The sequence below is a fragment of the Podarcis vaucheri genome (genome assembly GCF_965113315.1).
Source record: "Podarcis vaucheri genome assembly, chromosome: 17".
Taxonomy (NCBI): domain Eukaryota; kingdom Metazoa; phylum Chordata; class Lepidosauria; order Squamata; family Lacertidae; genus Podarcis; species Podarcis vaucheri.
Window position 1 is genome coordinate 30,278,759 of NC_138755.1, and position 12,110 is coordinate 30,290,868.

A 12,110-nucleotide genomic window follows, 5' to 3' on the forward strand; every position below is an offset into this window, starting at 1 on the left:
TCAACAAATGAAACTGACCTATGGAAAATGTAACTTGAAAAAAGAGAGATTGCGCATACCTTTGTAAACCAAGAAAACTTTAATAAACATAAAAAAACACACCACAATACAGGATGTAGCATTTTACATTGAAATACGGGACAATCCTGTACAGGCGTACCTCGACTCCTGAATGCCTTGGGAGTCAAACCGCCTGCTCCCAAACGATCAAAAGCCAGAAGTGATTGTTCTGGTTTTTGAACATTCTTTTGGAAGCCAAACGTCCAGCGGGGCTTCCACGGCTTTCCATTGGCTGCAGGAGCTTCCTGTAGCCAATCAGAAGCTGCGCTTTAGAAGTCAAATGGACTTCCGGAACGGATTCTGTTTGACTTTCGAGGTACGACTATATTGTACAGGACAGGCGGCCACCCTCTTCCACAGAGGGGAGCTGTGGCGGCACCATGTTGTGATTCACCTCGGTTCACCTGTCTTGGGCTAGCCCTGCTTGGGTGACTTTAAAAGAGGATTGGACAAGTTCATGGAGGATAAGGCTGCTTGCCATGATGGCCACCAGTGATGCTTTATGAGTGCCAGTTGCTGGGAATCGCAACTGGGGAGAGGTGCTCTTATGCTTAGTTCCTGCTTGGGAGCTTCCTACAGCGGCATCTACTTGTCCAGTGTGAGTACAGCTCCTGCCAACCTAGCAGCTCGAAAGCACACCAGTGTAAGTAGATAAATAGGTACTGCTGTGGCAGGAAGGTAAATGGCATTTCCGTGCGCTCTGGTTTCCGTCACAGTGTCCCGTTGTGCCGGAAGTGGTTTAGTCATGCTGGCCACAGGACCCGGAAAGCTGTCTGTGGACAAACGCCGGCTTCCTCGGCCTGAAAGTGAGATGAGTGCCACAACCCCACAGTCGTTCATGACTGGACTTAACTGTCAGGGGTCCTTTACCTTTACAATAGTTAATAGCTATAGAAACTGAATTCTAAAATTTAGGGAAAATGCCCATTATTATGCTCCAATAATTTGTTTTACTCTTTATGGTGCCAAAATATTCATAATTAATATGAAGAATGCTTACCGAGGTCAGATATATAACAATATCTGACATACTCATATGGGAAGCGTGAAAGCACATCACTGTGCTCTTTGCAATACTGCTTTTTACCCACTGAGTGGCATCACATTCATGTCTAAGAAATGTAAATATAGTTCTGCCTGATTTCCTAAACTGACGAAGTACAGGAAAGAGGAAGGAGTTAGTTTAGGATGGAGGTGGATAACTGGCAACCTGGGGCCCAGTCTGGACGGCAAATAAATTATATCTGGTCTTTGCTAATCCTACCAAAGTTGATTCAAGCTACTGTAAACAGTTTGTTGACAATTTTACTCATAAGGAAAATAACTATGGAAAATATCTGTTTCCTAGAACATAAACCTGCAGACATACACTGCTGCAAATAGTATATTTTTTTGGCTTCCACAGTAATGGGATTTGTATTCTGATAATTCACAGGGGGGGGGGGAGATGTTGTTTGTGCATTTGAAGAACTTTTCCCTTTCCTAATCCACCCAACACACTCTCATAAAAGTTGAGGCACTCTTCAGATGTCTATCCACCCTTCTCAAGATACTCAAGTCACATAACACTTAACTAAATTAACAAATATGTACAAAGAATGGAATGGACAGGAGGAAGAACTGAAGAAAGGAAGGAGGTTTTTTTGTTTGAGATTCCAGCTGCCTCAAGTAATCAGAGATGTTCCTGCACACTCTTTCAGTCCCCAAGAAGGTTGAAAAAGCCTTACAAAGATGTCTTCAAACTTATCCAGATTCTCCTTTTTCATAAATGTGACTTTCTCCTTAGCTGCAATCTTTTAGAAGTAAATCTGCTGTTCATCCCAGCTGTTTCTAGGTGTTGCTTTCTTCTTGGACACAGATTTGTGAAACTGATTGTGGAAGTCATGCAAGCCAATTGCAAGCCAATTGCACTGGCATCCTGTACAACCAATGTAAGATTTTTCTGGCAGTCTCCTCAATATTAGGTGAAACTGTCTTCCCAAAGTAGCTAGACCACAGTTTGTCCCACGTTTTGTCTTCAGTTATACATGGGATCTTTTCCCCCATACTTTTTTCACAGCTGGAAGGGGGCCCATTTGGATTTTTAATTTTATAAAAGCTGAAAAAATCCCTTTCCCCCTTACACCAATCCAAAGTAGCAGAGTCGCAACTGACACATATGAGTTACTTGGGGCATATGGAAGGTGTCAGAGGTATGCACGGTTCGGTGAGCCCAGGGATCTGAGATGCAATTGGGACCAGTGCCTGACCCACAAAGAATAACGCCACAGGAATTCTTTTGGGTGGTTTCCATGCACCCCCCATTTCATATTTAGAAAACACATCTGAATTGTTATTTGCTGATATGAATATTCACAGTTACATTCTTGGATGAGCTTGCTTCCTGTTTCGGCTACAACTCATCAAACTTCTCATTACTTTTGGTCCATATTAGCCAACATCCGTCTTGATTGTTCAGGCCCAAACATACTGTATTTTTTGCACCATAACACTCACTTTTTTCTTCCTAGAAAGTAAGGGGAAATGTCTGTGTGTGTTATGGAGGGAATGCCTATGGGTGGCGGGGGGGATCTGCTGCAGTTGTGAGCAGAGGATCCATGGTTCCCCTTCCTTCTCTCCTCCGTGGCTTGCTTTGAAACAGCAAAGCGGGAGAAGAGCCGCTGAGTGGGGGGGAGGAGGAGAGGGACAGAGAGCCTGCTTGCTTTAAAGGAGCAAAGCGGGAGAGGAGAGGAGCCTTCTCCCCTTATGCCTCTCTTCTGCATTATTAACAGCATCCTTCTCCACCCACCCTATGCGTGTTCCTTGTCCCTTGAATGCTTTTCCTTCCCTCCCCACTTAAAACGTGGTTACCAAGCACAGATCTACATGGATCCTCAGGATTTTTGCACTGGGTCACCCCAAATTCACCATCAGATCACATAGCATGTCCATGGCTACAGCTTGCACCAAAAAAAATCACACACCCACTGTTGCCCGGGGCCACAGTGGTGCAAAAATGTGGTTACAAAGCATGGATCCACATGGATCCTCAGGATTTTTGCATTGGGCTACCCCAAACTCACCGTCAGATCACATGTCTGTGGCCACAGCATGAACCACAAAAATCATACATCCACTGTTTCGTTTAGAATATATTTTTTTTCTTGTTTTCCTCCTCTAAAAACTATATGCGTGTTATGGTTGGGTGCGTGTTATAGAGCGAAAAATACGGTACCTTCTTTAGGGGCCTTTATGTTTCCTTGTAAACATTTCAGAAACATTGTTTGTTGTTGTTTTTTAAAGGCAAAGCTGACATTGTCCCAGAAGCTTAGCCCATCAGGAAGAATACACCCCTATACCAAGTTTGGATTGGGTCAGATTAGGGTGTCCCATTTTACAATCGATACATATTTAAAGCAATTATTATGGTCAAGCCAGCTCAATGGGAACCTGGTTTCTGATAGAAAGACTGTCAGTAGCATGACAATAGAGGAGGGATGGTGAGGAGCCAAGGTCAGTAAAAGCTGGGCAGAACAGATATGAAAAGGCACAAAGGCAGTTCTGTAGCAAAGGCAATGGAATTGCAAGCAGCCAATCCAGGAATGAGAGCTGAACTGATTTCCAGAAGTGCATCTATGGCGTGTTTGTTCTTTGTATAGTACTTACAGTCGTCTACTTATGGGTATGGGTATGTATGTGTGTGTTTTTAATAACAAAAGACACGGTGGAAGAGCACAGACTTGCAGTCTAAAGAAGGGGAAAAGAGGATTGGAGAGAAATGGATTGTGGAGGAAGTGTAGCTTTGTTTTCAAACAAATTGTTAAAGAGAAAAGATCAAAAGGAGATTTCCAATGGTACAGAGGGACAAGCCAGTTAGGAAGCACATCACAGCCTTTCGAGGGCTGTTGCTTGACAGCAGATTGCAAGTTTCTGCACCATTCCCTCTGGTGATAGTTAAAAGAGATTTCTGTTGGTGGATCCCAAAGCCCTAGATTGTAGGCACATGAGTGGGGTGTTCCCTCCTTATATACAAACGTATAAATAAATAACTCTTATTAATGTAGTGCACATCCAATCGACTAACCTGCCCTGTAGCTCATAAATCATCATCTATCCCCTATCATTTATGTAAAAGGTAAAGGTAAATGACCCCTGAAGTCCAGTCAAAGGTGACTATGGGGTTGTGACACTCATCTCACTTTCAGGCTGAGGGAGCCGGCGTTTGTCCACAGACAGCTTTCTGGGTCATGTGGACAGCATGACTAAACCGCTTCTGCCACAACAGAACACCGTGATGGAAACCAGAGCGCACGGAAACGCCGTTTACCTTCCTGCCACAGCAGTACCTATTTAACTACTTGCACTGGCGTGCTTTTGAACTGCTAGGTTGGCAGGAGTTGAGACTGAGCAACGGGCGCTCACCCCGTCGCGGGGATTCAAATGGTCAACCTTCTGATCGGCAAGCCCAAGATGCTCAATGGTTTAGACCACAACGCCACCCGCTCCCTTCATCATCTATGTAACAACCTTTGTCTCTTACATTTGCTCAAAACACCTGTTTCTTATTAAGGGTATGCAGTCTGACTGTTCATCTAGAACTCCCAATTCCATTTTCTCTCCCTTTTTCGGGGTAACCTGTAGAGAGATTCATCAAATGGCCATGTAGCTGTAAAGGGAGGAAAGCTGAAGTTCGCCTTTTCATTTGAAATAACTGGTCACACTTTTGGCTGCCGGCCTGTAATTTGTGGGATACGTCCAATGCTGTCGTCGTGTTCGAGCAACAGACTTCTGCCTGTGCAATGGAACCCTTTCTTCTCTCCAGCAGCCCCCCCACACCCATGCACACCCTAAAAGGGGGGGGGGTTAGGAAGAAGAAGAAGAAGTCCCATTGCACAAGTGTAGTGCACTCACTTCTTCTTCCTTTGCAATCACTCATAACCGAGTAAGATTGTCTTCCATAAAAGTGAGTCCATTAAGTGACTGTGGAGGCCAGTTCTGGATCCACACATCCTTCCACATTGGGGACATAGGTTTCCAGGCAGGAGTTGATCATGGTGAGGGTTTGCCAAGCGTGCCTTCTTCTTAGCACATTTCTCCCTTTCGTCCTGAGTTTGAGCGTCTTCAAAGCCCATGACACCTTTGGTAAAGGCTGTTCTCCAATTGGAGCGCTCACAGGCCAGTGTTTTCCAGTTGTCAGTGTTCATACTACATTTTTAAAGATTTGCCTTGAGATGGTCTTTGAACTTCTTTTGTTAACCACCAGCATTATGCTTACCATTCTCAAGTTCGGAGTAGAGTAGTTGCTTTGGAAGATGATAATCAGGCATCCACACAACATGACCACTCACACACAGCAATTGATACAACCCAATGTGTGTATATTACAGTCCCAGGCGCATGAGGATGCCACATTGCAGAACCTAAGCAGGTCTGGTCCTTTTCCAGGTGAGTGACTACCTGGGAACCACAGGTAAGTCACTTTGGGTTACATGCTGAAAGAAGGCACCATATTAAGAAAATAAGCAGTCACAAGTTGGTCCCATTTTTCCAATGAATGGTGTTGGATACATGCATAAGGAAGTATAACATGCTGTCTGCTGCAGAAGCAGCTATTGGATGTGCAATGCTGTGCACAGTGGCAAGGAATAGACTTTTTCTATTATTGTTTAAAGTAAGAAAAATAACTTGCAACAGGAAACAAACACTGTGCCCCACACCGCGAACTGATGGTTCCACCTTTCCTACCCAATTTAACAGCAGCCTGCTTGGACCACTCTAAATTCTCAAGAGCTTCGCAGGCTTCCCAGAGTGAGCTTTGTCTTCCGAGACAGAAGATGTTTTATTGTTAACTGACTCGCAGGCGCATTGTCCTCCATTGTTGCTGCCACCGTCATCCCACCAGCCCCTGCGTGGGGCACCCTCCCTGGATCCCATTACCTTGTTTGGGATCATGAAGTACAAATTAGCATAATCAGATTAGCTGCATGGTGCTGTACGTCTGAAAAGGACGAGGGGAAGGGGGTGGAAATGACAAAGGGAGAAAGTATTTTGACAAAGGGAAGCCCTGAGGAGGGCAGAAAGGGTTTATTGGTGTTAGGCTGCGGAGCTGAAGGCTTTGCACCTGCAATGCGAACAAGTCCTCTTCTAACTAAGGACTCTTAGATGGTATTAAAACACGGGTGGGTGGGAGGGAGGGTGGGCAAGGCAGAGAAAGAAAGGCACACTGAATGAAAGAGGGATGGAATGAATCAGCCTGCATCCCATTAATTGATTTATCGGGATAGGGAATGTGCAAATTGCTGACAGTGGTAAAACAGGCCGTTTGATTTCTACTCAGCATGGAGAGGAGATCAGCCAAGTAATCTGGTCTATCGAGATAAGAGTTTTAGAGCCTCTGCAGGAGTGTGATAAGAAATGCCAAAACCACATTGGTGGTTATAGTTGTGTTTGGGGCTTTGCTTTTCCCCTTCCTCTTTCAAATCCTGCTGGAATTCTTCGTTGTTATTATTATTTATTCCGTTTCCAAATATGTAGTCTCTCCCTCCCCTCCCCGGTCCTTCTTTCTTTTGTGAATTTAAAATACAAAAACAAGATGGAAAGGAGGAGGACAAATCTGCAGGGTGACACAGTCGGCCTCAAGCAGGAAACCTAAAGGTACCGTGAAAAAAGGCAGCAAATTCCCAATAATTTGATATATTTATAGTTTTTCCAGAATGCTTCATTTTGTTTTTCAGCCTTAGGCCCCAAAGTGAAATGGCTTGCCTCTAAAGAAGATCACTAGTTAGATGGTGGCTTGGAAGGACTACATAAATAAAATAAAATAAAATAAAATAAAATAAAATAATAAAATGACTGCCTTGGATTCAAATCCTTATAAGAAAACATTTGCTGGGGGACTGTATATTTAAGGCCTTTGTTTAATTTGCTGCTGAGATTTACCAGTGTTAGCTACTGCAAAGCTGATTTGCATGACTAGCAGTGGGGTTTGTTGCTAATTAATCCCATCCTCTTGTTCCGTCACAGAGTGGGAGAGGGAGGGAAGGAGCTCTCACAAGCCTTAGTGCTGAAATTCCTCACCAAGATTACCAGCACTGTCCAACTGGGACAAGGTGCTGTTGTCATGTTGATTCTACAGAACGATGCACACAATATGTTAAGACCAGCCCTCTGTGAGGAAAAGCTCAGGTCGCTTAAACATTTTCTGCCAAGCTTTTGCAAGATCCTTTATTGGCTAGTCTGACAGCTCAACCTATTTCTGTATGAAAAGCCAGTTTACTTACTGGGCATGGAAAACTGCAGAGGTAATGAAGAAGAACTCCAGATTTGTTGCAATATGATGAAGTAGGCTAATCATGTGGACTGGGGAGAGGGGCAAGACTAGCACCAGAGTTTGGTATGGTTGGGGAGTTGCTGAAGCCCCAATCTGTTATAGGTCCTTCTTGCCAAAAGCCTGTCTTTGGAAATTAGGTTGTTGACAGATGCAAATAAAGATGGAAGGCCTTACGATGAATAGGCATGCATCATAAATTCATCACAAATAATAATAACCACACAGACTGAAATATTATAAACATTTGGTGCAATCTTTGGCCTCTCCAATCAGAGCTAGGAAAGATTCTACTTGGAAACCCCAGAGAGCTGCTGAAGTAAACAATACTGAGCTAGATCAGGGTTTCCCAAACTTGGGTCTCCAGCTATTTTTGGACCACAGTCCCCATCATCCCTGACCACGACCAGGGATGGTTAGCTGGCCATCCCTGCTAGCTAGGGATGATGGGAGTTGTAGTCCAACAACAGCTGGAGACCCAAGTTTGGGAAACCCTGAGCTAGATGAACCAATGGTCCTGTCTGACATCTTGGAGGGCCACTGCCAGTCCATGTAGGCAATATGCTGGTCTGATTCATTATAAGGCAGCTTCCTATGTTCCAATGTACTGTAGACTGCCTGATGCTGATGGACTACAACTCCCATAATTCTCGACCGTTGACCATGCTGTCTGGGGCTGGTGGGAGTTGGAGGCCAATGACAACTGAAGGGCCAGAAGTTCCCCAAGGCCAGACTTAAAGAATAGCAGCGGCCTTTAGCAGGGACTGGTGGTACATTGGTCGGGGTCTTATTATTACTCAAGATTTGGGTCAGATCTGCCCAACTTGGGAAATGGAGGCCACAAGCCATGAATCAAGAGCTGCCAGACAACTCCCCTTGTTTTGCAGTCACAGGTCAACAGCAAGAACAGATTTATCAGTTCTCTGGTGGGTTGTGCTACATGGTTTTGTGCAGTGTGGCGCCGAGTCACAAGTTGTGCAGAGGGACCTGAGAGAGAGAGACCAGATGAAAAGGAGAACAGGGCTCTTGAACCCTTAATCAGGATGGAAGGTATTTCTGCAACGGAGAAATTTCCTATTTTGCATTTGGTCATTCCATCAAAAATAAATGTTCCTGTCCAACAGCAACAGAGCTACCCAGAAGTAAACCATATGGAATTCAGAGGGCTTACTCACAGGTGAGTGCGGTTCGGTTTGTAGCCTAAATCTTTTATTTTCTTACGCACCTTCCTCCATCCCTTTAGTTTCCCTTTTGGCACCTGCTGTTTTAAAAGTACAATCATGGCTATGGAGGGAGGGAAAGGATGAATTTAAAATCACTTTATCTCTCTGGCCTTTGGTTTTAACAATGTGACTTTTAGATGATCTCTGACCTCACAGGTCAGCAGTTAAGCTGGCCATTCTCTCACTTTCCTTTTATGGTTGAAGGATGAAAGAACCCATCAGATGTGAACTGTTTACCCTGTATCTTCACTTGGTCATCTCAGACAATTCCCTTACGGGTGAAATAAAAATAATGTGAAAGAATAATGTGAAGTGTGTGGAGTTGATGTGCCACTGCAGTATTTGAACAGCAAGTCTTGGGTACATACATCTTGACTAGCATAGATCTCTTGATTTCACAATGCTGGGTTTCCGTTGCAGAAAACCCCACAGATGGTTAATTCCAATGCAACCCCTCTTTTCTTTATGGATATTTAGGGTATACATGCACAGTGAAATACCAGGAGCTGATTTACATGTACTTTGATGGGAAATATAAGGCAGCTTCATATGTTCAGAGACATGCTTTGTTTATCTAGAACGTGTTCTCCCTAGCAGAGAGCGCGTGTTGTGGTGGGGGATACAAGCCACCCCATTGTTGCTGGGCAGATTTGTGGAGGGACCCAGGCAGTGAATTGGTTAATCGGGTCGCTGGGGAGAACTGCTTGTTGCCAATTTTGAAGGAGGGGGTCAGAGGTTTTAAATATTGGGCGCCCAACTTTGGGCGTCCTCTTGGCTGCTTGCACCGGATCACCCGTCCACCCTCCCTGTATTGGGGGGTTGTTCGCTTGACCTTGCTCTGCCTGTCATGGGGTCGTCTGCTTTGAGGCAGGGGCCTGGTAGGAATTTGTCCATTTGGCTGATTGGCTGGTGCCATTTGGGTTTCGCCTACTGCGTAGCAAATTGTCACAACTTGTAAGGTTGGCGGTTAGGCATTGGTTCAAATTGGTTGGTGGAGGGGTAAGTGCCTACCCCTCCAATGGTGGTGCGGAAAGGGAATTCCATTAAAGGAATCCAGGGGCTTGCCATTCTTTTCGTCCTTGTCCACCAGGAACATGAGGGTGGGAAGTGAGGGACTGAGGCCCAGCTTCATTTTCTCCCCAAAATTTGTTTCCCGCACTGGCTTTCACTGGAATCTGGAAATCAGTTCTGTCCCCTGGGCAAGGACAGATAGTCGGAACCAATGCCTAAGCAACCACTCACTTGGATGTATTTAAATAAAGTTGTGGCCAAAATCGTGCCAAAAACCCAAACCAAAATTGATGTGTGATGTGCGAGTTATTGGGGGGTGGCTTGGGGACCTCGACACGCAACTACTCTGACAGTGATGTCTTATGTTGTGAGGCACCAAGTGTTTATCGGTTCTGAACTGAGATCCCATTTTAATCCGGAAATGCCAGAAAGTGAACTGAAGACATTATGTATGCAATGCATATGCCTCCCCCCTTCCTGTAACTCTAGCAAAGGCTCGAGGCCTAAACTGCTGTGACATGCTAACTTGAGATAAATGCTATCTCAAAAGCCCAATACTTTTCAATAGCATCTGTTCTGGTGCTCAGCAAGGAAGGCATGTGTTTTGTTGGCACGTGTAGAAGGCACGTGTAGTGTTGAGTATTGCATTGTAACAGAAGGCCAAGCCAGCAGGGAAATCTTAGCTGATAAAGTCTAACTATTAATATCAGAGCTTTTTTCAGCTCAGGTGGGTGCCATTGCCATCATAAAGGAACAAGGGAAGCATTCATTGCAAGTTCCAGTACCACTTTTTCTAGAAATATAGTGCTGATTAGCATATCCCAAAGAAATGTATTCTCCTGAACTTTCTCTTTGCACGTTGTCAAAGCGCAAGTAGCTAAAAGTAACATCCGAAGCAGACATGATCCATCAGAGGTAATATAGCTGTACACATGGTTAGAACCATTGGTTTAAATTCTAGCTTGGCCCCTTCTAGAATTTAGAATTCTAATCCGGTAAAATATAATCCTGTGTACAGGATTCTATCCAATGTTTGTCATACTCACCCACCGAGATTAATGAACTCATTAATTAGGCTAATCAATTTCAGTGAGTCTGCTCGGAATAGAACTTAGATTATACACCCCATATCACTGGCTCAAAGAAAGGGCCGAGGAATCAGGATACTTAATCTAAACCGGTTTGGCTTTGTAAACTTGACAAGATGAAAGACGTTGACTAGATGGGACACTAAATGAAAATTACAGCTACCCACCTTGCTTTCCATAATGCCTAGATCTGGTAGAACCTACCTGTGCACTAACATTATTGTGCTCTTCATCTCACAGCCCCGGTCACTGTTCTCTTTATCTTCCAACTTATGGAAGGTAACTTCTGCAGCAGAAAGCCTTTGAGATTAACTGAGGCTCCCCATGCATTTCAGATCCCCGAATGTTCTCCAAATCCTTATCTGTGGACCATGGCTTTACTCAAACTTGGGAAGTACAGTGAATTTTATACACAGTAATTTTAGTGCTGATGCCCAGATATGTCATGAGATCGTTTTTTGACTATGCAAAATGGCTTTCTCTATATCTGGCCTGTTGTTGTTGTTGTTTATTGAATTTATATACCGCCCTATACCTGGAGGTCTCAGGGTGGAGACTCAAATGGATTTTGATGGTTGGTGGCTATTTCCACCCACTTTGAGTGCATGCTCACCTCCCTAGATGGAAGTGAACAGACTTCTTTTTTGGGGGAGCCTTGAATTGGGCTGTATTCTGAGAAACCTACTTTGGAATTTGGAGAAAAGGTTGCTATAGGTTTTTAGTGGGCAGAAGCAATTCCTAGGAAATTGGGCTGCAAGACTGATTGCCCACGGGTCAGCACTACCTGTGTGCAGTGGCAGAGCATATGCCCAGGGCAGGCGCACTCCTGATGGGGATGTGGCACGCAGGGTGCCCTCCCGGGTGCAGGATAGTCGCTCGGGTGCCCAGAGAGGCACGAGCACCCTGCAGCCGGGGCGGAGCGAGCCACCCATGGCGGACATTCGGTGCACCGCCCGCCCGCAACTTCCAAGCTGTCAAAACAAAGGGGGAAGGTGGGAATGCCACCAGCAAAGCGGCGCACCTCCCCACTTATCCCAACAGCTTGGGAGTCACAGGCAGGTGTTGCGAAAAATGTCACACCCCTCAGTGGGGGCACTCGGGGCAGACCGCCCCCACCGCCCCCTTCCTCCGCCCCTGCCTGTGTGCTTGCTTGCCATCTGTTAAACCTGTACATTTGTGAATCATTTATTAGAAGATTTACTGTGATCTCCCATACACTTTCTTCGCAAAGTAACTGAGCCTATGGAGCTGTACCTGCCTTCTTCCTACTGCTAAGAGAAGCGGTAAGACCAGTGACTTCCTCATGTAAACAATGGCAAAAAATTTCTAGTTGGAACAATTTCATTTTTAATAGAAGAAACAAAGTGACCACTTTTGTAAATAATTTATTTCTTAATATATTAGCCATTAAATAGCATAGTA